The sequence below is a fragment of the Pogoniulus pusillus genome, chromosome 2 (assembly GCF_015220805.1).
Source record: "Pogoniulus pusillus isolate bPogPus1 chromosome 2, bPogPus1.pri, whole genome shotgun sequence".
Taxonomy (NCBI): domain Eukaryota; kingdom Metazoa; phylum Chordata; class Aves; order Piciformes; family Lybiidae; genus Pogoniulus; species Pogoniulus pusillus.
Genome location: NC_087265.1, coordinates 30,232,056 through 30,254,919, shown reverse-complemented (window position 1 = coordinate 30,254,919; position 22,864 = coordinate 30,232,056). Strand labels below are relative to the sequence as shown.

Below are 22,864 nucleotides of genomic sequence, written 5' to 3'. Positions count from 1 at the left end.
TCCCTGACATTAAGCACCAGTAAACAAAGTGATCACATGAGGAATAGCTTCAACTACCTCAAACCGAGACAGACTTGAATAATCTGCATTTCTAAGATGCTCCCTGTGGGATACATTCTAAGTCACTTAACTCTACCACCATTTTATATGCATTCAAGTGAATATTTTTAAGAGAAGGAATCATTACCTCCCACATTTACAGCATCGAGCACATCAGAAACCTGGTGAGAGTTATTACCTCAAGCCTTGTTGTAATGCAAAAACTAACTACATTCAATAAAAATAACAGAGGGCACGCGTGCACAGCAGACAGAGTCCCATTCCTGTGCCTCCCCATCCCGTGGGATGAAACTGGGTTTTCTGAGCAGCAGTGAGCAAGGGTGGAGGGATCTCAAGAGAATTCAAGCAGAGGCGGTTGAATTTTCTGCAGTCATTGCAGGGAAAAAGATTTTAATGTCCAATTAAGCCAAATCAATTATGCAAAATATGATAAAAATGGAGGGGAAAATGCATATGTAGTCCATTATTAGACCGATGACTAATCAATCACCACCCATTTTTGAAATATCAGGCTTGAATCATTGCAATTTCAAATTAAAATAGCATCTTCTTAGAAAGACACAGAATTACTTAGCCTGGCAGAAGTACAGAGCTGCACTGATTACCACTTTGAAAATGTAGTGGCCTATTTTTAATAATTATTTTCACCAAGAGTGGAGGGAAAGAAGCAATTAAGGGTTATTTACAGACAGTACCACTGTTTTCCCATTTACTTTTTTGCTAGCTTGTTGCTTTTATAGTTTTGATTTCTACACTGCAGTCAAAGTGATGAAGGACTCTTCACATTTCAAAGCAGCTCAACACCCAGAGTTCAAGCAACTGGGGTCTGCTCCTCGCTCCCTGTGATACGTTTTACAGCTTTGAATAGACATGAACTGGTGAGACTCTAGTGCTTCTGGAGGTGAGGTGAATCCAAGATACTGCTGCAGAAGCTTCCAGAGTTTCACTGCTGGTTCCTACAGAAGAGCACTTCAATTTTATTATCAGTTATCAGTGAACAACTCCTAGTTTTGCTCTGTGTAGAACCAGTACAGCCCACTGTAAGAGTTTGTCTATTTTAGCTGTACCTGTTATGACGACTGATCTGTTGCCATGCCTTGCTATTGTGGTTCAGTGTGCAGGTTTTGAGAGCACACTGCACAGTGCTCTCAGGCAAAGGCCCCCCCCTCCTCTTCTAATCCAGCCCTATGTGCACAGTAAGATCTTGAACAAACAGAGGCAATTCAATATTGATTATCAAAAAACATTATAGATTCAAAACTGCAAGTATCTGTTCTAAGCTCTTTATTAATCCCACTGACATGGCAACACCAGCACCTGCCTCACTAGCTCAAAGGAGATGCCTCAGAATAACTGGTGTTGTATGCCTATGGAAAGCAGGGGTTGTTCCTGTCCCAGCACCAGTTCTTTTCTTGTTTTGGTTTGTTGTTTTTTCTTTTTTTCCCTTCAGGCACCCAACAGCTGGCATTTACAATGTATGTGGTAAGTTAAAACACACCTTACAAATGTAGCAGGGCAATTCTTTGTCAGAACCTTCCACTTCCACCTAATGCTGTAGTCCAGAGCACAGAAATACTGACCACTTACTATAATGAAGGTGAAAGAATGCTAGCCCATGAGAAGTGATGTAAAGGCATAGCATTCCTTGAATTAGCTAAGTTATGGTCTAAGATTAAATAGGTAGTAGGACATTCTGGGACTTGACCAGATTCAGCTATAACAGGATGGCTGTCTGCAAGTACTCAGAAGCTTGCAATTGGAGACAGCAAACCCTGATGGGAATCATGAAAGAGAGAGATGCACAAGAAGCAGCATTGACCAAGGGGTGAGTGTTGTTACTCCAAACAACCAAATGGTGTAAAGGGAACAACCAGATGGTCCTGAGGAAACATTTTGAGGAGAAGAGAAATTTGTTAGAGAAGCATAGGGGCATGTAGATGCCTCTTTAATGTGACCAGTGACCAAAAGTCTATACTTGTTAGAAAGTGGAGGAGAAAGAAATATATTGGGAAGAGAAAAAAACATGTGAACATGATCATAGAGTCATAGAGTCAGTCAGGGTTGGAAGGGACCACAAGGAGCATCTAGTTCCAACCCCACTGCCATGGGCAGGGACACCCTACCCTAGATCAGGCTGGCCACAGCCCCGTCCAACCTGGCCTTAAACACCTCCAGGCATGGGGCCTCAACCATCTCCCTGTGCAACCCATTCCAGGCTCTCATCACTCTCATCATGAAGAACTTCCTCCTCACCTCCAGCCTGAACCTACCTATCTCCACCTTAGCTCCACTCCCCCTAGTCCTGCCACTCCCTGATATCCTGAAAAGTCCCTCCCCAGCTTTTTTTGTAGGTCCCTTCAGATACTGGAAAGCCACAAAAAGGTCACTTGGGAGCCTCTTCTCCAGACTGAACAGCTCCCTCTCTTTGAATCTGTCCTCATAGCAGAGCTGCTCCAGCCCTCTGATCATCCCAGTGGCCCTTCTCTGGTCATGCTCCAGCACATCCACATCCTTCTTGTAATGGGGCCTCTAGAACTGGATGAAGTACCCCAGGTGGGGTCTCAGCAGAGTGGAGTAGAGGGGGAGAATCACCTCCCTCAACCTACTGGCCACACTTCTCCTGATGCAGCCCAGGATCTGGTTTGCCCTCCAGGCTGCAAGTGCACACTGCTGGCTCATGTTGAACTTCTTATCCACCAGCACCCCCAAGCCCCTCTCCTCAGGGCTGCTCTCCAGCCACTCACTGCCCAGCCTGTATCTGTGCTTGGGATTGCCTCTACCCAGATGCAGGACCTTGCACTTGGTCTTGCTGAACATCATGAGGTTGGCTTGTGCCCATCTCTCCAGCCTGTCCAGGTCCCTCTGGATGGATCCCTTCCCTCCAGCATGTCTGCTGCACCACACAGCTTGGTGTTGTCAGCAAACCTGCTGAGGGTGCACTCAGTGCCTCTGTCCGTGGCACTGACAAAGATGTTGAACAAGACTGGTCCCAGGACTGGTCCCTGAGGGACTCCACTTGTCACTGGCTTCCACTTGGACATGGACCCACTGACAGCCACTCTTTGGCCAGTTCTGTATCCATCTAGTGATCCACCCATCAAACCCATGTGTCACCAGTTCAGAGACCAGGATGTGGTGCAGGACAGTGTCAAAGGTCTTGCTCAGGTCCAGGTAAATGACATCAGTTGCTCACTCCTCATCTGTGAATGTTGTGTCCTGTTCATAGAAGGCCACCAGGTTTGTCAGGCAGGACTTGCCCTTGGTGAAGTCATGCTGGTTGTAGCCAATCACCTCTTCACTATTCTTCTGTCTCAGTAGGGCCTCCAGGAGGATCTGTTCCATGATCTTACTGGGCACAGAGGTGAGACTGACTGGCCTGGAGTTCCCTGGCTCCTCCTTCCTATGCTTTTTTTGAAAATGGGAGTTATGTTTCCCCTTTTCCAGTCAGTGGAGACTTCACCAGACTGCCATGACTTTTGGAATAGAATAGAGAGAGGTTTAGCAACCTCATCTGCCACTTCCCTCAGCACCTGTGGGTGTGTCCCATTGGGTCCCATGGACTTGAACATTTTCAGGTTCTTCAGGTGATCATGAACCTGATCTTCATTTATGATGGGCAGCTCTTCCTTCCAGTCCCTGTCATTATCTTTGATGGCTCCAGGAGTGTGGCTGGAGTCCTTTGCAGTGAAGACTGAGATAAAGAAGTTGTTGAGAACCTCAGCCTTTTAATGTCTGTGCTGCCCAACAAATGGATATGTGGGCCATTGTATTCTTGTAAACCTGAAGATATCAAGATCAATTTTTCTTTTTTATCCCTTACTCTCATTTTCTCAATGATGACTTTGACCAAGATGAAGAGTATTCTAAAACAGTTATTATTTCTAGACTACTAGTTTTGTCCTTTCAGAGCATATTGAGACACAAAAAGAATACCCATTGTGTCACCCAAAGGAGGAGCTCCATTGAAAGTAATCCCTGGAAATGGCAGAACTTTGTCACAGCAGAATTTCCACAACTGACTTTTAAAACCAGTGATGGCCTGTGGGTCCCTTTCTTTGTTTACATGCACTCTGCAAGCTTTCCTTTTTCTGCACGACACGGAGGGAATCTCTCTTCCCTTTGCCACATCAAGTAGCGCAAACTGCCTTGTGGTGTTGGAGGAGAACAACGCATGCTAGGCTTGCAGAAGCCCTTTGCATAAATTTACATATGAAACCCAAGATCACTGCACTCCCTGCAGAGTTACTGCTAGACATAGTTGACATTGCACTTGAAACGGTACTGCAAAGAGAGCAATATCTTTTGCAGAGAGATTTAAAATAATCAATTTTGTTTTTCCTTTCCAACCATCAAAGAAATGTCTTTGAATTCTGGGAGCTGTGCAGGGAGAGAATGAGGTGAATGATAATTGCCATTAGTAGCTTTTCTCCTTATTTTGAGAGATACTATGACTAAAGTGAAGGTAGGTGTCATCATTACCTGATTAGGCACTCCTGAGAGCAATAAGCATAACAAATTCCTCAGGTACACCATGCTCATGTACAGGGATTCCATTATCATTCAGTTCCTTAAAGGCCGTGTAAGTGCATTTGTAAAACTAGGTAGCATCCACTGCAATAACATTAAAATATAGATGTAATGCATACTTTCATAAACTCATAAATTAGTAGATCTATTGCTGAAATATGAAAACGTCCACTGCAAAATGCAAAACATTTAAATCACTGAAAGAAAGTGTCAATAAACCACAAGTGTTTTTTTCTTAAACAGAAACCATCAAAGGAATATGTTAAATGAAGAAGAGCAGCTTAACATTTGGCTCTTTATCTACCTTTATTTGGCATTTTTTAAGGGAAGCTAAATATGTAAAAAAGAAATATCAACAATATATAAAATGTATTCACAGAAGCTTGCCCAATTCAGAACTCTGCTAAGTGTATGAAGGTTTCTCTCCATTTCAAAGTACTTCACGTACAAGAATGACCAGTTCAACAAATACTATCCAATTATTTCAAGAACTAACTCAAAAAAACCCCAAACCACCCAACTCAGCTAGATGTATCACAGTATCACCAAGGTTGGAAGAGACCTCACAGATCATCAAGTCCAACCCTTTACCACAGTGCCCAAGGCTAGACCATGGCACCAAGTGCCACATCCAACCTTGCCTTGAACTGCCCCAGGGACGACGACTCCACCACCCCCCCAGGCAGCCCATTCCAGTGCCCAATGACTCTCTCAGTGAAGAACTTTCTCCTCACCTCGAGCCGAAATTTCCCCTGACGCAGCCTGAGGCTGTGTCCTCTTGTTCTGGAGCTGGCTACCTGAGAGAAGAGAGCAACCTCCCCCTGGCCACAACCACCCCTCAGGTAGTTGTAGACAGCAATAAGGTCACCCCTGAGCCTCCTCTTCTCCAGGCTAAACAACCCCAGCTCCCTCAGCCTCTCCTCATAGGGCTTGTGCTCGAGGCCTCTCACCAGCCTCGTTGCCCTTCTCTGGACACGCTCAAGCATCTCAATGTCCCTCCTAAACTGGGGGGCCCAGAACTGAATGCAGTACTCAAGGTGTGGTCTGACCAGTGCAGAGTACAGGGGCAGAATGGCCTCCCTGCTTCTGCTGACCACACCATTCCTGATGCAGGCCAGGATGCCACTGGCTCTCTTGGCCACCTGGGCACACTGCTGGCTCATGTTCAGGCGGGTATCAATCAGTACCCCCAGATCCCTCTCTGTCTGGCTGCTCTCCAGCCACTCCGACCCCAGCCTGTATCTCTGCATGGGGTTGTTGTGGCCAAAGTGCAGCACCCTGCACTTGGAGCTATTGAACCCCATCCCATTGGACTCTGCCCATCTGTCCAGGCGGTCAAGGTCCCGCTGCAGAGCCCTTCTGCCCTCCAACTCAGTCACATCTGCCCCCAGCTTAGTGTCATCTGCAAACTTGCTGATGACTGACTCCATGCCCTCATCCAGATCATCTATGAAGATGTTAAAGAGGATGGGGCCCAGCACAGATCCCTGAGGGACACCACTAGTGACAGCCGCCAGCTGGATGTGGCACCATTCACCACCACTCTCTGGGTCCGGCCCTCCAGCCAGTTCCTAACCCAGCACAGAGTGTTACCATCCAAGCCATGGGCTGACAGCTTAGCCAGCAGTTTGCTGTGGGGGACAGTGTCATGTAAATATAGACAGTGTATATGTAAATATAGAATGATCTACATTCCTACCTCTGATGGACTTCAGCTGTGCATTCTCAATCATTTTCTGAGTATACTCAAGTACTTTCTAGTGCCTTCAAACAGCAGCATTTATTCAACTGCAGGCTAATTGCATTTTTGTAACAGAGAGGCCTTTCCAAATTTGGTCCCAGTTTCACTCTTACATAAATTTATTTTATTGTGTAAAATCAGTATGGAGGACTGTTTTAAGCACACTGCTTCCCTTTGGGCAGTGGTGAACAGATCAGAGCCCCCTTACCAAACATGGATCCTGGGGTGCATCACAAAGGGTGTGGCAAGCAGGTTGAGGGAGGGTCTCCTCCCTATCAACTCTATGCTGGTGAGGCTTCATCTGGAGTACTGTGTCCAGTTCTGGCCCCCTAGTTCAAGAAGGACAGAGGGCTGCTTGAAGAGGTAAAGCAGTGGCTGTGAGGCTGATTAGGGAACTAGAACTCTCATGAAGAAAGGCCGAGGGATCTGGGGCTTTTTATTCAAGAGAAGACTGATGGGGGATCTTATCGATGCTTATAAATAAAGAGTGAGTGTCAGGAGGATGGGGCCAGTCTTTTCTCAGTGCCAGCATCAGGACAAAAGGTACTGGGCACAAACTTGAATATAGGAAGTTCCATCTAAACATGAGGAGCATCTCCTTTACTTTTGAATGTTATAGAGTACTGGACCAGGCACAGAGAGGTGGTGGAGTCTCCATTTCTGAAGTCATTCAAAACCTACCTGTATTCCATCCTGTGCAACCTGCTCCAAGTGAACCTGCTCTGATAGGGGGGTTGGAGATGATCTCCAGAGGTCTCTTACAATGCCCTGTCATTCTCTGAACACAAACCATTGGTCAAATCTACATCTACATTGTTCTACACCTCTAAACCAAATTTAGTGTAAGTGCTTTTGAAGAGTCAGCTTTGCACAATCCTGCCTTCTGCTGAAAGAGCTATTACCTGGCTGCTTGTAACCAACACTGAACCATATCAACAGCATCTGTTTTAACAGGTAATCCTGTTAGGTAACAAGAGCCTCCCAAACTGGAAGCATTGGGTGAGCAGGAGATGAGCAGCTTCAGTGTGAGTGGCCATGCCTGGTGCCCTGGTCTCACAACTGAGAGCCAAGCAGCTGCGCTGATTCCCATTCAGTCAGTGATAACAGCAGTGCAGATAAAAGTCTCTCGACTTATCAAGAAAATGAGTGTCAGGTCAGAGAGTTGCAGTAAAGAGGGGAGGGATGATATGCCACTTTTCCATGTATTTTAAAACATAATTTCCTGTGAAGTATCAAATACAGAGGCAGGTTCGACTGCATTGCAGGTGAGAAATTGCATTTAGAAGAATCTAGATGGACTTCCCCATTCTGATCTTGTTTGTTTTGAAAAAAGGGAAGTTTGAGAAACAGATGTTGAAATAAAAACTGATTTATGTCAAGCCCTGGACCCACAGTGTACATCTGCTACAGGAATGTTTGCTGTGCTGAGCCAGGAGATGCAGGTTTTTTAAAAATCCCTGTTCTTTAGGATACAGAAATGAATTGTTCTCCTCTGAGAGAGAAGGACAACGTTTTCCATGCTGCTAGCAGTTTTGCATGCTAAACAGTGGTTGCTTCGTGTACTGTGTACACAGAGGGTCACATTCACTGCAGAACACAGAATTAAGTAAACAAAATCACATTAAAGGAGATAATCTCTTTTGTGTTATGAGCAAGTGGACATAACAATATGTTTATAATTGCAAACACAAAGCCTGAAAACGTCAAAGAAGTTACTGTATGGTCAGTTAATTACCAATTTCTGCTGAGTATCTTTCCAAGGACCAGTCTGACCTAGAACATACTGCATTTTCAAAGATACCCATTTTTACAGAGTACAGGTGCCAGTAGATACCACATTAACCTGAGGTACATCTTGCACTCAGCACCAAGACCATGTAGAAATGCTGAGACCCAGCAGAGGGAACTGAAATGTCTGACCAGGTGGGAATGCAGCACCTCTTAAACTAATGTCTGTACAAATACCATCACTGAGGATAAATTATATTCCTCCTGACAAAGCAAGAAAAAAGAAGAGGTGACAGCAGCTTTCTCAGCAGTGCTCAATATTACAGTAAGTTTCCTTGCTTTGCATCTTGGAATGGATTTGAAACAACTTCCTAGAATTCACCATCAGGAAGAACAAAAGAAAGCCTTCTCAAATCTAAGCCTTTGTGTTTGCGGAACACAGTTCTTGGGTAAATGTTACAAGACACTTTGTGATTTACTGGGAGTTCCTGGATGGTACCAAGAAGAAGTAACAGAAGGGATTCCTCAGTTTATGAAATAAAAGAAAATAAATTCAAAAAAATCAGCCCTGTGGTCAGTGAAATAAATCTATACACCCTGAGGCTGGAGGAGAGAGGCCTTGTGGCAGAATGAAGTAACCCCATCTCCCATAATACAGAGATGAACACTTAAAACAAGGTGAATTATTTTGACCTCTGATTATTTCCAGAGTTATTAATCTTCACAGGATTTGGTTAGAAATCTCAGACAAACAAACCAGACTGAGGAAAGAAAAGCTGGTGAATTCCAAGTTTCTGATATCAGCTTGGGTCTTGATTAAATACACTTCAAGAATAACTTTTTTTTTTTTCCCCCACAAAGAAATTCTAACTAGGGAATTGATCAAAAAATCAGAGCAGCCAGGAGGAAAGAGACCTGGGGGTACTGATAGACAGTAAGCTGAAGATGAGCCAGCAGTGTGCCCAGGTGGCCAAGAGAGCCAATGGCATCCTGGCCTGCATCAGGAACAGTGTGGCCAGTAGGACAAGGGAGGTTATTCTTCCCCTGTACTCAGCACTGGTCAGACCACACCTTGAGTACTGTGTCCAGTTCTGGGCCCTTCAATTCAAGAAGGATGTTGAGGTGCTGGAGCATGTCCAGAGAAGGGCAACAAAGCTGGTGAGGGGCCTGGAGCACAAATCCTATGAGGAGAGGTTGAGGGAGCTGGGCCTGTTTAGCCTGGAGAAGAGGAGGCTCAGGGGTGATCTTATTACTGTCTACAACTACCTGAAGGGGCATTGTAGCCAGGTGGGGGGTGGCCTCTTCTCCCAGGCAACCAGCAATAGAACAAGGGGACACAGTCTCAAGTTGTGCCAGGGTAGGTATAGGCTGGATGTTAGGAAGAAGTTCTTCACAGAAAGAGTGATTGGCATTGGAATGGGCTGCCCAGGGAGGTGGTGGAGTCACCGTCCCTGGGGGTCTTCAAGAAAAGCCTGGATGAGGCACTTAGTGCCATGGTCCAGTTGATTGGTTAGGGCTGGGTGCTAGGTTGGAATGGATGATCTTGGAGGTCTCTTCCAACCTGGTTGATTCTATGATTCTATGAAGATCATAGTATCATTCAGGTTGGAAGAGACACCTGGGAATCATCAAGTCCAGCTACTATCTCTCCACTACAAAGTTCATCCCTAAACCACATGCCCCAAGCACCCCACCTGAATGACCTTTAAGCACATCCAGGGATGGTGACTCAACCACCTCCCTGGGCAGCTCATTCCAATGCCTGACCACTCTTGCTGGGAAAAAAATAAAAATTCATGTCCAGTCTAAACCTACCCAGTTGTAGCTATAGGCTGTTCCCTCTTGTTCTGCTGCTAAGCTCCTGTGAGAAGAGGCCAGCACCAACCTCTTCCTTCTCCTCCTCTTCTTCAAACTAAACAGCCCCAGATCCTTCAGTTGCTCTTCATAAGATTTATTCTCCAGGCCCTTCATCACTTTGTTGACTTCTGCATGCACTCTAGCACCTCCATGTCCTCCTTGTACTGAAGTGCCCAAAACTGGACACAATGCTCCAGGGCTGGCCTCGCCAGTGCAGAGACAATCACCTCCCTACTCCTGCTGGACACAGTGTTTCTAGTACAAACCAAGATGCCACTGGCTTTCTTGGCAACACAGGCACACTACTGGATCATATTTGGCTGCTTTTTAATTATAACCCCCAGCTGCCTTTCTGCCAGACAGCTTACCAGCCACACTTCCCCAATCCCTTAGCATCGAGCAGGGGTGTTGTGGCCAAGTGCAGGATGTGGCATTCAGTTCTGTTGAAGCTCATGCCATTAACATTGGTCCATTGATCCAGGAAGCCACTTTTCTTCCAAACTAAATTAGCAAAGGAACTGAATTTGCCTAATCTAGAAATGCAGAGGCAAACTCTAGCAGCCATCAGTGCATTTGAACACTGAAGGTTCCTTGGTCACCATCATCTGCTATGCATGAAAGAATAGAGGATTTTTCTCAGCCATGCACTTGCCAGGGTGCGTGACACCTATTACTAAGTTTTCCTTTGCAAACAATATCTAATAAGAAACTAGAAATGGTGATGGAAAAGTGAATGGCACAAGCGAGGTACGACATTTACAAATCAGGATTTTTTCAGTCCCACAGAAGCAGAGTTCACAGTATCACAGTATCACCAAGGTTGGAAGAGACCTCACAGATCATCAAGTCCAACCCTTTACCACAGAGCTCAAGGCTAGACCATGGCACCAAGTGCCACGTCCAATCCTGCCTTGAACAGCCCCAGGGATGGCGACTCCACCACCTCCCTGGGCAGCCCATTTCAGTGTCCAGTGACTCTCTCAGTGAAGAACTTTCTCCTCACCTCCAGCCTAAATCTCCCCTGGCACAGCCTGAGGCTGTGTCCTCTTATTCTGGTGCTGGCCACCTGAGAGAAGAGAGCAACCTACAACCACCCTTCAGGTAGTTGTAGACAGCAATAAGGTCTGCCCTGAGCCTCCTCTATTCCAGGCTAAACAATCCCAGCTCCCTCAGCCTCTCCTCATAGGGCTTGTGCTCAAGGCCTCTCACCATCCTCGTCACCCTTCTCTGGACACGCTCAAGCATCTCAATGTCCCTCCTAAACTGGGGGGCTGAGAACTGAACACAGTACTCAAGGTGAGGTCTAACCAGTGCAGAGTACAGGGGCAGAATGACCTCCCTGCTCCTGCTGACCACACCATTCCTGATGCAGGCCAGGATGCCACTGGCTCTCTTGGCCACTTGGGCACACTGCTGGCTCATGTTCATGCAGGTATCGATCAGCACCCCCAGATCCCTTTCTGTTTGGCTGCTCTCCAGCCACTCCATAGAATCACAGAATCAACCAGGTTGGAAAAGACCTCCAAGATCATCCAGTCCAACCTATCCCCCAGCCCTATCTAGTCAATTCTCAAGGACACAGGAATCCAGCACCTTGGTAGGGCCACCCCCATACAAACCAACACATGAAGAATTTCCTTAGCCTTTTGAACTTGGTGATGTAAGTCCATACCTGTTGGCCCTGCCTCACAGAAAGAGTACTTCTAGGATATTTGATAGACATATTCTTACTTGCTTTTCCAGACTTTTACATTGAACACACTGGTATCAGAGTTGAGTAACAGGAATATTTAAACTAATCAAAATAAAGATGACTCTGCCCAATTCCTCTAGAGTGGTTTCTTGAATATCTTATCTGGTCTCCACATAACGTGTAAAATAAGCACATAGATGCTAGCTGTAAGGGGTCTGTGAATAACAATAGCATCAGAGATGATGGGAATTGATTAAACAGTGTGCTGGGCCAATGGAAGAGAGTATTCCAGGAAAATTACTTCCACAAATAAGCAATAAAATAAGTATTTCAGAGAATGGATGTGCAATGATGTTCCAGTACATGTTTCTGAGAGTTTCACTTATTATCAGAAAGATCTTCTTGCCAATAAATGCAATGAGGATATTTTGATGCAGATTTTGTTCACTGCCACAACAGAGACAGAATATTTTTTTTTAATTATTTCTAACAAAGTTTGATGGCCTGGAAATGGTTAACTAATGATACTAAAATTTGTATTTTAAATGTAATTCAGTTCTGTAATTATATTTCTTATGCATGGAGACAGAAATAAACTAGAGGAAGAACCTATTAGCCCTTTCTATGATTCTATGATTCTTTTGCATGTATAATTGAACACATTTGATATTACTAGGTAATATTTTAAGTAACTGGCTTTGAGTTTATGCAAGAGGTGAACACTTTGAATACATAAATAGCAGTAAGAGCAGATAGGTTTTTGATTTTGTATTCTATTGTTTTCTTGTTTGCATCTGCTAGATGCAGTCAGACATCCCTGGCTTTATTTGGCTGTCCATGGGAAAAACAGGAGGATCTGACTTTTGCATCATTTGGGTGCAGTAATGAATAAGAACTGACATTAAATATCAATATTATTGGCCCAGCTAAATGGTAGCTGACATCCAACTGGACTGCTGAAGAAGTAAACAAAATTGAAATTTTGTTTTTGTTTAAAAACTGTCTGACATTATTTGTCCTTCAATAAATCAATAGAACGATGACCTAAATGCTGCTTGCATTTTGGCTTGGGGAGGTAGCATTGAGCAGTTGCTACCAAGCATATTTTTAATAGTCTTTCAGGTAAAGTACAATTCCAAAAATACTTTGTATCCTAAAACTTTTTGGGGTTAATTCTATGGTGTGAAGTGAGGTTGTTTTCCCCTAGCTGTTGATCAAAGCCAAGCACTAATGTAAAAATGTTACTGATTCAAATTTTCATCTTTGCATGAATTATGCAGACATATAATGTCGTCTCCATAATTCTCCACAAGGCAAAAGGAGAGGGACAGGGCTGACTTGGATATCCTTGCCTTGACATTCAGATGTAGGCACTTTGGTAGCAATAGGGGTCCTTCCATTGCCTTCTGCACACAGAGTCTACATTTGTTCAGTCATATGGAATTCAACAATTAAATGAGTTCATCTCAGATCACAGTAACATACAAAATATGTGGGAATTACTTTGTCTCTTAGGTGCAGTCTCACTTGGCTTTCCCTAGGGTGGGTAGCTTTGCTTTCCTGAGAAAGGTAAGCTCACATGTGTCTTTCACTACACTCAGAGCTTTGAAGAGAATGGGAGCACATGCAGGAGCCTCTAAAAAAAACCATCCTTGTAAGCACATGCACATACTCTTACTCAAGGGCTTAGCTCTGAGCAGAGAAGAAATATATGAAACATATTCACACAAAGTTAGTTGTGTTATGGAGGCATGGGAGTAAAAGAGATGGTAGCATTAATTTTTAGGAGGAAAGATGCATTTTTCTACATCTTCACTTCCAAAGCTGCCATATGGATCTTGCTCAAACTTTGCTTGGGCAGAGAACCACGTTGGAGAAGCACAGAATATATACACTACAGAAATTAGTGTCCTTTAAGTCCTGACAACCACAACTATAGAAATTTCTACCCACGGAATGTGTCAACCTGCCAGATTCTCCAGAGGGCTTGTGTCCCAGCAAGGCAGCTCCTAACAAATGGCCACATTTCAAGTGCCAAACTGGCAGTTAGATTCCATAGAAAAATGGCTAATTATGGAATATGAGCACTATTAAACTTCTGGCTGTAAATGTTGCTCACTTAACAAAAGCCTATTAACTACATTTTCAGAAGCGTGGTATAGTAAATAACTCAGATTTAATCAGTTTCACAGAGTTTAATGAGGATTTATTCAATTTATAGAAATGCATTATTCTTTTTTATTTTTTCTCATATGATCTCCTAAAATATCCCTTAATTTTTTTGGACACAGTGCCTGGATTGCTCTCTGATTTCACTGGGAAATGTGCTCTTTCTTCTGGTATTTTCTCTGCAGGCCATTGTGTGGTTAGAATTTAATGTTCTTTCAAAATTCCTTTGGGCACCAAGCAGCCTGAGAAAAGACTATCACAAGCCTATGGAAGTGACTTAGAAACCTAATTAAATGGACCCGTATCTTAAGCACAAAAGGGAGTGAACCTCTTGGGATCTTTCACCATTACAGCACTGCACCCACAGACTCTGATCCTATACGCAAGGCTTCTGACAGGGTACAGCATGTGCAGACTCATGACACTACAGATTAAAATCAAGCCAGGTAGGATTCTGTCCACAATAAACCTTTGGGTTTGCCATTTCAGGCTTAGGAAACCAGACTTTGCCACCAAATTCTTGTCTGCAAAACTCCTTTGACCAAGTCTAGCCACTAGCTTGGCTTCCTGTTGGCCACTCTGGAAGTGATGTAGCACCTCTGTCTACACAGTCCGTGATCAGTTGCCAAAATCTTTCCCATGAAAATATTGTTGAAATACAGGACTAAAGTATGGACATGATATTTTTTTTCTATAACTCTCTTTTCTCTTATAAACAATGCACCTTCTAGCAAAACCCTGTCACTCAAAACACCTTGTACCTGTCAGGACCAACTAAACTAACTGGTTTGCCAGCAGTTTTTCAGTACATATAGAGTTTATTTGTATAATTGCAATTATAACTTTTGAAATTATGTCCCTCAGTTTAATCAATGCTATGCTAGAAGTTTCCATTTTCACTGATTCAATCATTGAAAATGTCAACCAATAATTTCAGCCTAGAATTTAATGCCAACTCTAATATTCTTTATCGAAGTAACATGCTTATCTGGGAGATTATCAGCACATAGTCTTTCAGCTTCCTGCTAATCGTTACAGGTCACATCAGAGCATAAGTCTCATGTAAACGACAGTGTTGTAGTATTGTTAAACTATTTCCCTCGTAACTCTTGCTAATGCTAAGTGTTCTTTGTTCTGCACCACAGTGTTTCAAATATAGTGAGAGGCATGCTGTGCCAGTCAAAGGTACAGATATACATGTGGTGAATAAAGAATTGAGATGCATTGCAAATTGCTATTCGCCTCCTTGACATAAGCCTATCTCATACTTTCTGATACATCGAGCACTAGCTTGCTGAATAAACATGTAGGGTTGATATATGCAGTTGGTAAAGCAGTAGCTGGTACTGAAACAAAGTGGATAATATTTAGAATCTCCTACAGTAAAAAACAGTACCTCGTTCGGCTTGTAACAAAAATGGCAGTGAGAGCACAGGGAGCAGAAACACTTAAGAGACATTTTTTTTTTCAGTAAAGATGGTCCCTGAGAGAAAAGAGAGGAAGTGGTAGCAGAAATCAGCACATACCTCACCAAGTCCACACCAGTTTTAAAGAGCAGTGTGGCCAGAAGAACTAGAGGAACCATACATTAGAAGTGTTTTGATAATTTCAGAGTATTTCACATCACCTCAAGTAAGTATTTTGCAAGAAAATTACTTCCCTTGCAAAGTTAACAGGCATTCAGATCACAGCCTGTCACCAATTCAAATAAAAAATAGTTTTTTAGAGAACAAAGCAAAAAATTAATTCTAACAACGAATTTCACTGGAGTAACTAAATTACCACAATTAAGGAAAGGAAAATGGCACTGGTCAAAGGAGGTAAGCACAAGGAGGTGGCAGCTTTATTATGACAGTGTCTGGGGCCTCTGCTTTGGCTGGAATGTGTGTGCCATATTGAAGTGCTCTGAAGTCATTGCCAATACTGAATTCCACTACTGAGGTACCTATGCCATCAAAATGCGTGGCAGTATTTACCAGAGCAAGGAATACGATGACTAAAACAAGCCAAAAGGAAATATATACACAGAACTTACCTGCATGCCAAAGGTAGCATGACTGCAGGAATGCAGGTCACCACAGGACGTCTGAACGCAGAGACTCTAGGAGTTTAACATAAAAAGAAAGTAATTGAGTAAGCTATAGTGATACATCTATAGCCCTGCAAATAGAAAGATCCTGTTTTAATGGCTGTACGCAAACCAAGGTAATCTGTGTGCTAAGAAACAGCTCCTGGTTGCCAGAAGAGGAACACTTTTCTCCTAATTACTGAGGATATATATTCTTACTTCACATAATAGCCAGCAGAAAAGGTGCATTTAAATACTACCAAAATAACCAACCAACTAACAGACCCCAAACAAACAAAACCAAAATGAAGCCATTTGCCTTGCTGAAGGCTTTGAATTAGAAGGTGTAATCACTGCTTGCTTCCAAAAGACTGAGTTCTTGCTCCTGGGCAATGATTCAGTACATGTCTTTCAATATTCCACACAAACTATTTAAGTCTTCCTCAAGGAATTACATGCACAAAATCAAAATGAATTATCTTTTGTCATCTTCCACATTAGGTCACAAGTGACCTACACAGTGCAGTAACATATGCCAGGTGTCACCACTGATACCTGACTTGTCTCAGTGCAGGAAGCATTCAGCCACAGTATGTCCAGCTAACAAACCTGAAGTCTTCAAGATGGGAAGACACAGGTGTTGAAATAGATGCACTTCACTAAAAATCACTGGCTTTGTGGCTAACAATAACAAAAATACTTTCTATTAAAAGGGTTTCATTTTGAGCACCATAAACATAACTTGAAGAAGAAGTTTTCACTCTAAGAAAACATTTTCTTGACACTGAAAGGCAGTTCATTGCATTTGCCTGGAGAGAGGGAAAAACACAAACCCAAAATCTGAAATCCTTCTACTCATTCTAGTAGTCCTTCTTTGTACTTCTTGCAGCTTCCATCTGTCTCTTGGGAGCAGGGGCATCACAGGTTAATCTTAGATCTGTCATGCTTTTAGAGTTTATTCCATTAGCTTAATTCCATTTTCATTTTCCCAATTCAAAGTGGAAAAAAAAGTAATTAGACCAAAAATCACTCCTCTCACATGAGATACTTGAATTCTCTTTTTCACTGATAAAACCTCCCACATTTTTATCTTCAGCATGCTTTATCAGTATATTCTCACTGTTTGCAACAAGTCCTTTCAGGAAAGTAGTTAATGAGGTTTGACCACAAAGTACTTTGGGAGAGACACTGTTTGATGATACTCTGTAGTTCATATTACATCCCTGAATCACTTAGGAGAACTCAGTTCAACAAAACAGCAGTTAAAGTGGATTAGACTGCTGTTGTAAGTATCTCAAGGGTTAAGAGCAAAGAGGGAAAAGAGCTATTGAAGCTGAAGAGAAGCGTTAATGCAGAAACATGTGGGCATTCAACATCTGCAGATAAATTTCAGATGAAAATTAGGAGACAGTTCTCACAGACTGAGATATAAAAACCCCAAATAGTGGGGATTTAAAAAAAACAAACCTCTTTCATTGTAAGAAACTATTTGGAAAGTGTGGGAATAATTTACCTTCTTCCCCAAGTGATCATGTAGTGGTTTGGGTGTTCCCCGCCCCCCCACACTTTGGAAACCACCCAGGCTAGACTCAGCCGGCTCTGGAAATTGAATGAAGCTTATATTTACAGCTTAGCACAATATACAAGCAGATATTTACAGTGTATACAGTTATACACAGAAATATACAAGGAAAAGGTAATACAGAAACACAACTCCCCTCCCAGAAACCTGAGTCCCCAGGAGGGTCTCCTAACCACCCTTCCACCATCTCCCACCCCTCAGTCTTACTCCAGATGTTGCCTTGTGCTCCAAGGAGGAATGGAGGGTTGGCCAGGGGGGTTAGGAAGCAAATGGATTAATCAGAGGCGGAAGGTGAGGTTAGAGAGAAACACAGCCCAGAGCCCAGGCAGTGCCCAAATGCCTTATCTATGTTTTTACTCTTGTTCTTACACATCTCAGCAAGCCTACGAGTGAAGTAGCCATCACCATTGTTTCCCTTTCACAGCCTGTAATCTAGTTCTTCTCACCTAAACATTCTAGCTAGATTCAAACTATCACAGATCATTTGCCTGGACTTGGAGGCCAGGGAGACTTGAAATTTCCAGTCTTGATCACATGGCATTAGAATACTATACATTTAATGCTTCAAGAAATTCTTCTGGTAAAAAAAACACCAGTCAAACAAGGCAGCAGGATACTTTGGCAAGCACCTCTTTGTATTTTATTGTACTTCTCATTTATGTTTCTGTCTTGAAGAATTCTACTTCAAGACCACATATACTACTCAGATCAAATTAGGAAATTAGTAGCATTCTTATGGGAGAATTGCAAACAAAAAAGAAAGAAAGGCTTGGAACAATTAAAACCAATCCACTATCTTCTAAGAGCAAGGACACCACTCACTTTGGGCACAACAATGCTGCTGCAGCACAGTTCTTGAATCTTCCAATAGTTTTCAAAAGACTTACAGGATGTATAAGTACAAAAAGAAAACCACTCAAAAGAAGTGTGCATTAACACAGTTTTTGAATCATAAAATACCAGCCAATAACTCCTCATATAGATAAAATGAAAACAATTATTATCCAAATATAAGTTTACTGTTGGAATAGATATGTGATTGGCACAGGGTTAACCCTCCAGGGTGACTGACCTTGAACCTGACCCTAGGTGGTCTTGACCCCTCCCCAGGGGTGGGTCTGAGCACTAACAGGTGATTCATGGTTAGCCCACTCCCCCTTCCTGTCTAAAGGTTTATAAAAGCAGGGGGAATTTCCTGTTTGCCCCCTCTGTGCTCCCTGCCTCCCTGCTTACCAGTGTCACCATCCTGTTCCTGGTTCTCTTTGTTTTACCACGTGGCCATCACCCACGAGGCAGACAAACCCTTTACCATCAAAATCTGCTTGTATTTACACATTTTGTATTTGTTTTCTCTTCCCTATACCTTTGTAACTTCCCCACCTCTGATACCTTTTTAATTTATTGTTAAAATTTCATTCTTTTTTACTTCCAAATCAGAGTGAGATTATTTATTTGGGTGTGCTTACCTTTCCTCTCTCTACATCTAATTCCTTTCTTTTGGGAAAGAAGGGGGGAAGAGGGAAGGACACTCTATAAAATTGTTATTGGTTCTATCAAATGTATTTGAGACTCTGGGAATTTAAATTAGAACTGAGACATGATTATACAAAATTTCCAAGGCATGGACAGACAAATTAAGTTTGATAAAAATATAATGGGAGACAAAGATAACTAAACACAACAGCCTAGGAAGGAAAAAAAAATCAAGGGCGTAAAATCTATCTTGTGACCCAGCAGCACTACTAATTGCATCCAGTTTATGGTGGTAAACAAAATCTTGGTGCATGTTTTGCAGGTAAAGAATAGCCCTTGTAAAATAACAGCTTTTGCTCAGCAGGGCATGGAACTTGCTCTCAGACACTTGCAAATAGCAATACCTAGACAGCAGCTTTTTGGCAAACACAGAAAAAGCATGATATCACAAAACAAAAAACAACCAAAGAAAAAAGACCCCAAACCAACCAACCAACCAACAAACCCAAACAGAAAAAACACATGAATGTTGTGGTGCAAAATAAATGTGAGCCTTCTGACTTCCCTTCCATAAATCAAGTCAGTATAAAACACCTGAGAAGGATTTTACTAATGGTGGTAATAATCACAAAAGATAGATATAGGCAATGGTTCTGTACAGTGTCTCTCAACAGCTTCTCTGAAACTAAATTTCCAAAGTACAACTTTATTTTTACTCAATACACAGTCAGTGTTTTCTTTACTGACACTAGAAAAGCTGAGATGCCATAAAAATAAACCTGTAAGACTTAGTATTTAGCTAATGTCCCAGCAAAATCAAACAGTAATAAATAGTCTCTGCATCGGAGTGCAGGTTAGGACAGCGCTGAGCTTTCAGCACCAAGAGGCTAGCAGCGAGTTAATGATGATGCCTTTGCACATGCATTATGCTTTTCAGTCTTTATAAAATAATCTACTAAACATCACCAGGACCTCTGCTTTAAGTGAACAGGGTGTCTGCATTCCTGACTTAATTTCCCTTGGAGCATCTATTCTTCAGAGGAATTTCACTGGAACACTTTGAAAATTGTTCTTTGGCTTACTAACAGCTTCTTGTCATCCAGGATGCAGCTGTATGCATCTGTCATTTAACTGAACGTCTTTAAGGTTCAGGATGAGCAAGGGCAAAGATCTGGGATCACAAGGAAAACTACAGAGGAAAAAGAAAGACCTCATCTTAATGTCAGAAGCTTTGTCAGTTAGGGAAAATTGAGCTCCTTTGCTGCTACCTTCAAGGTCTCACTACTACCCTACTGACAGAAAGAACATCATCACAAATCCAGAGTGAGGGAAACAAAAAGTCATGAGATTCGAACCCTGCAGCTGTAAAAAAGCCCATTTCTTTCCACATTTAACCCATGGGGTATATCCATTCTTCTTTAGAAGCATAAAGGGTGGTAAATTATGGAGAATATATTATTATTGTTAACTGACTCATCAGGTCTTGATTAAAATATTAATGGAGGAGATTTCAGGTCTATTCACTTGAGCTAGTGCTCCATTAACATTAATAACCACACAGTCCTCTGCAGAAAATACACAGATAATAGCAACATTCAAAGGAAATAGAATATTAATGGTCTGCAGTATTGAGTTTGGGTTTTTTTGTTGGTTTGTTTGTGGTTTCTGCTTTTTTTTAAAAGAAGATTATTCACACCTGCACATGTGTATAATTTTACAGTTTGAAACACAGAAATTAGCATTATAATCAGCAGTTAGAAATGCTGTGGCATTATGTTATGGAGCCTATCAACCCCTCAGCTTTCACTGAGCACAGGTATTAATAGCCTGCCTTGGACTGAAGTTATCTAAGAGACTTCAGACAGAGATAACATTTAATTATTATTTTTTTAAATACAATTCAGTAGAAAAGCAACCTGACCTTTGGAACAATGGATCTGTGGACAGTAATCTTGTTGCAAAGATAGTTAAGCAACAAACCTGAATGTAAATGACTTTTTGTTCTTACTTTCACAGGATTAAAGCCTAAGATTTCAGAATCTATAATGAAATTCTGCTGTGAACCCTCCCGGTTTTGTCCATATAGATATATAGCTACCGAATATGACAAGACAGATTTAATACATATTAATATATAAGCAATATTCTACAGCTTGTGTCAGTAGAATGATGTTCAACCATTAACTGCATAACACAGTAGCTGAATCTGCCTATAGTTATTTTAATTACCACTTTAACAGCAAGAGCAAAAAAAAAGCCTCCTAAAAACCCTAACAAACCATAATTCAAGCACCTCTGGAGAAAACACGCAGCCAAAAACTGCTAAGCATCACTTAAAAACTACTCATGTTTTTAAAACTCTGCTGTTTGTTTGGGTTTTTTTTCTGGATTTTGAACTCTCTGCTATAGAAGAAAATCTGACATGAATGAACTTACTTTACCAAGTTCAAAAATCAAGATAACAAATCCATTAGATCAAGCCGAGCGTAATATACCAGATGCAGCATGTAATTACTTTTATTAGTTTGGTATCATAACAGCTTTTAGATGATAACATCCAAGTCTGAGAGTTATTTAAGTGGTGTTCAGAAAAGAGATTTATTTGTAGTTTTGTGGTTCATTTAGAAATTAACTGGAAGAAATAAGTTCATTCAGAAAGACTGAACTACACAATGTGTTCAAACCGTGAAGCACTCAATGGTGGAACTGTTTACCTCATTCTCTTTATTAAAAGCAATCAAAATCTCTCTGAGGTTTTTCATGAAAGATTTAGTTTATTTGGAGGGTGAAAAATGTGTCTTGAATGAAAATTTTGATCTCACATAATTAATTATTTTCTCCAGAAAGCCAAGTAATGCAATGTCACAGGCTGCGATACCGTAGTATCAGGGGGTAATAAGAGATGGGGCAAAGGCCTGATACAAGCCAATCCAAATCCAATCCGATCCAAATCCCATCTGAATACAATCCCTTTATTGCACCCCAAGCATGGGGTTATATACTTTTTTATCAGAAAGCTACACAGGAAGGTTACAAATCATCTCAGACTCCGATAGGCTACACACGCCTGCGTTAGGACTACGTTAGGATTACACACTACTTGGCATAGACATTCTTTGTGTTCTCTCAACAACACCTATATTGTGGCTGGCAATTCTAAGTCAGCAGAGAGAGGCAAAACCAACAGACTCCAGTCTTACACTTGTTTAAGTTTGCTACACCAGTCTCTAAGGTCACTCCAACCCTCTATCAGCACTTACTGAACTCTCTCCTGTCCATGGCTGGACAATCGCTGAACCACAGTCACACAATTCTATACAACCACTGCATTTAATATTACTATATCCAACAATGCAATACTTGGAAAGCTCACTCCACTAGACTTGAACTTTTCCTAAAGTGATTGTGCTGGTCAGTGTATCATGACTCACTGGAAAAGGCCTAATGTCTTTCTCAGTCTCCCTTGATTAGTATGGCCAAGTGCTACACTTTTTACACCAAAGTGTGCTATTAAAAGCATGAATCCTACTCAAACCCTTGTGTTATTCATGACATGGTCTGCTTCCTTGGTCTACCCATGATATGCATCAGCAACTCACTGGTAAGCTCAGAAGAAAACATAACATGTTCAGCAGAACTGTGGGCTCTGAAGTTGCTCCACCTCCCAGGGGAACTGCCTGCACTGCTGCCTTGAAGAATGTGCACTGGAATTATTGAAAAGGATTTGGATCTCTTTATTAGAGCATGAGCTATAAGAAGGGAATTTTTGAAAGAGGAAAAAAAAGAATCATTTTCATGGAACATGGCAGGTAAACAGAAAAACTGCAGGAAAGAGTCTAAAAACACCTACTCCCTCTACCTTCACAAGACAGCTCCTTTCTATAGACTCTCCTCTCATCCAACCCATAACAACTCACTTCAGCAATTTCCTGCATCACACACACAAAGTCTGTGCATTTCCCCTTG

General features: G+C 42.1%; 1 long non-coding RNA gene across 1 annotated transcript in view; it reads right to left on the bottom strand.

Moving 5' to 3' along the window:
• Window positions 1-22,864, bottom strand: part of LOC135183782 (uncharacterized) — a 246,860-nt gene that overhangs the window by 155,909 nt on the left and 68,087 nt on the right. The window contains exon 2 of the long non-coding RNA XR_010305719.1: window positions 15,811-15,876. This is a non-coding gene — a long non-coding RNA (uncharacterized LOC135183782). The remainder of the gene's footprint in view (window positions 1-15,810; window positions 15,877-22,864) is intronic.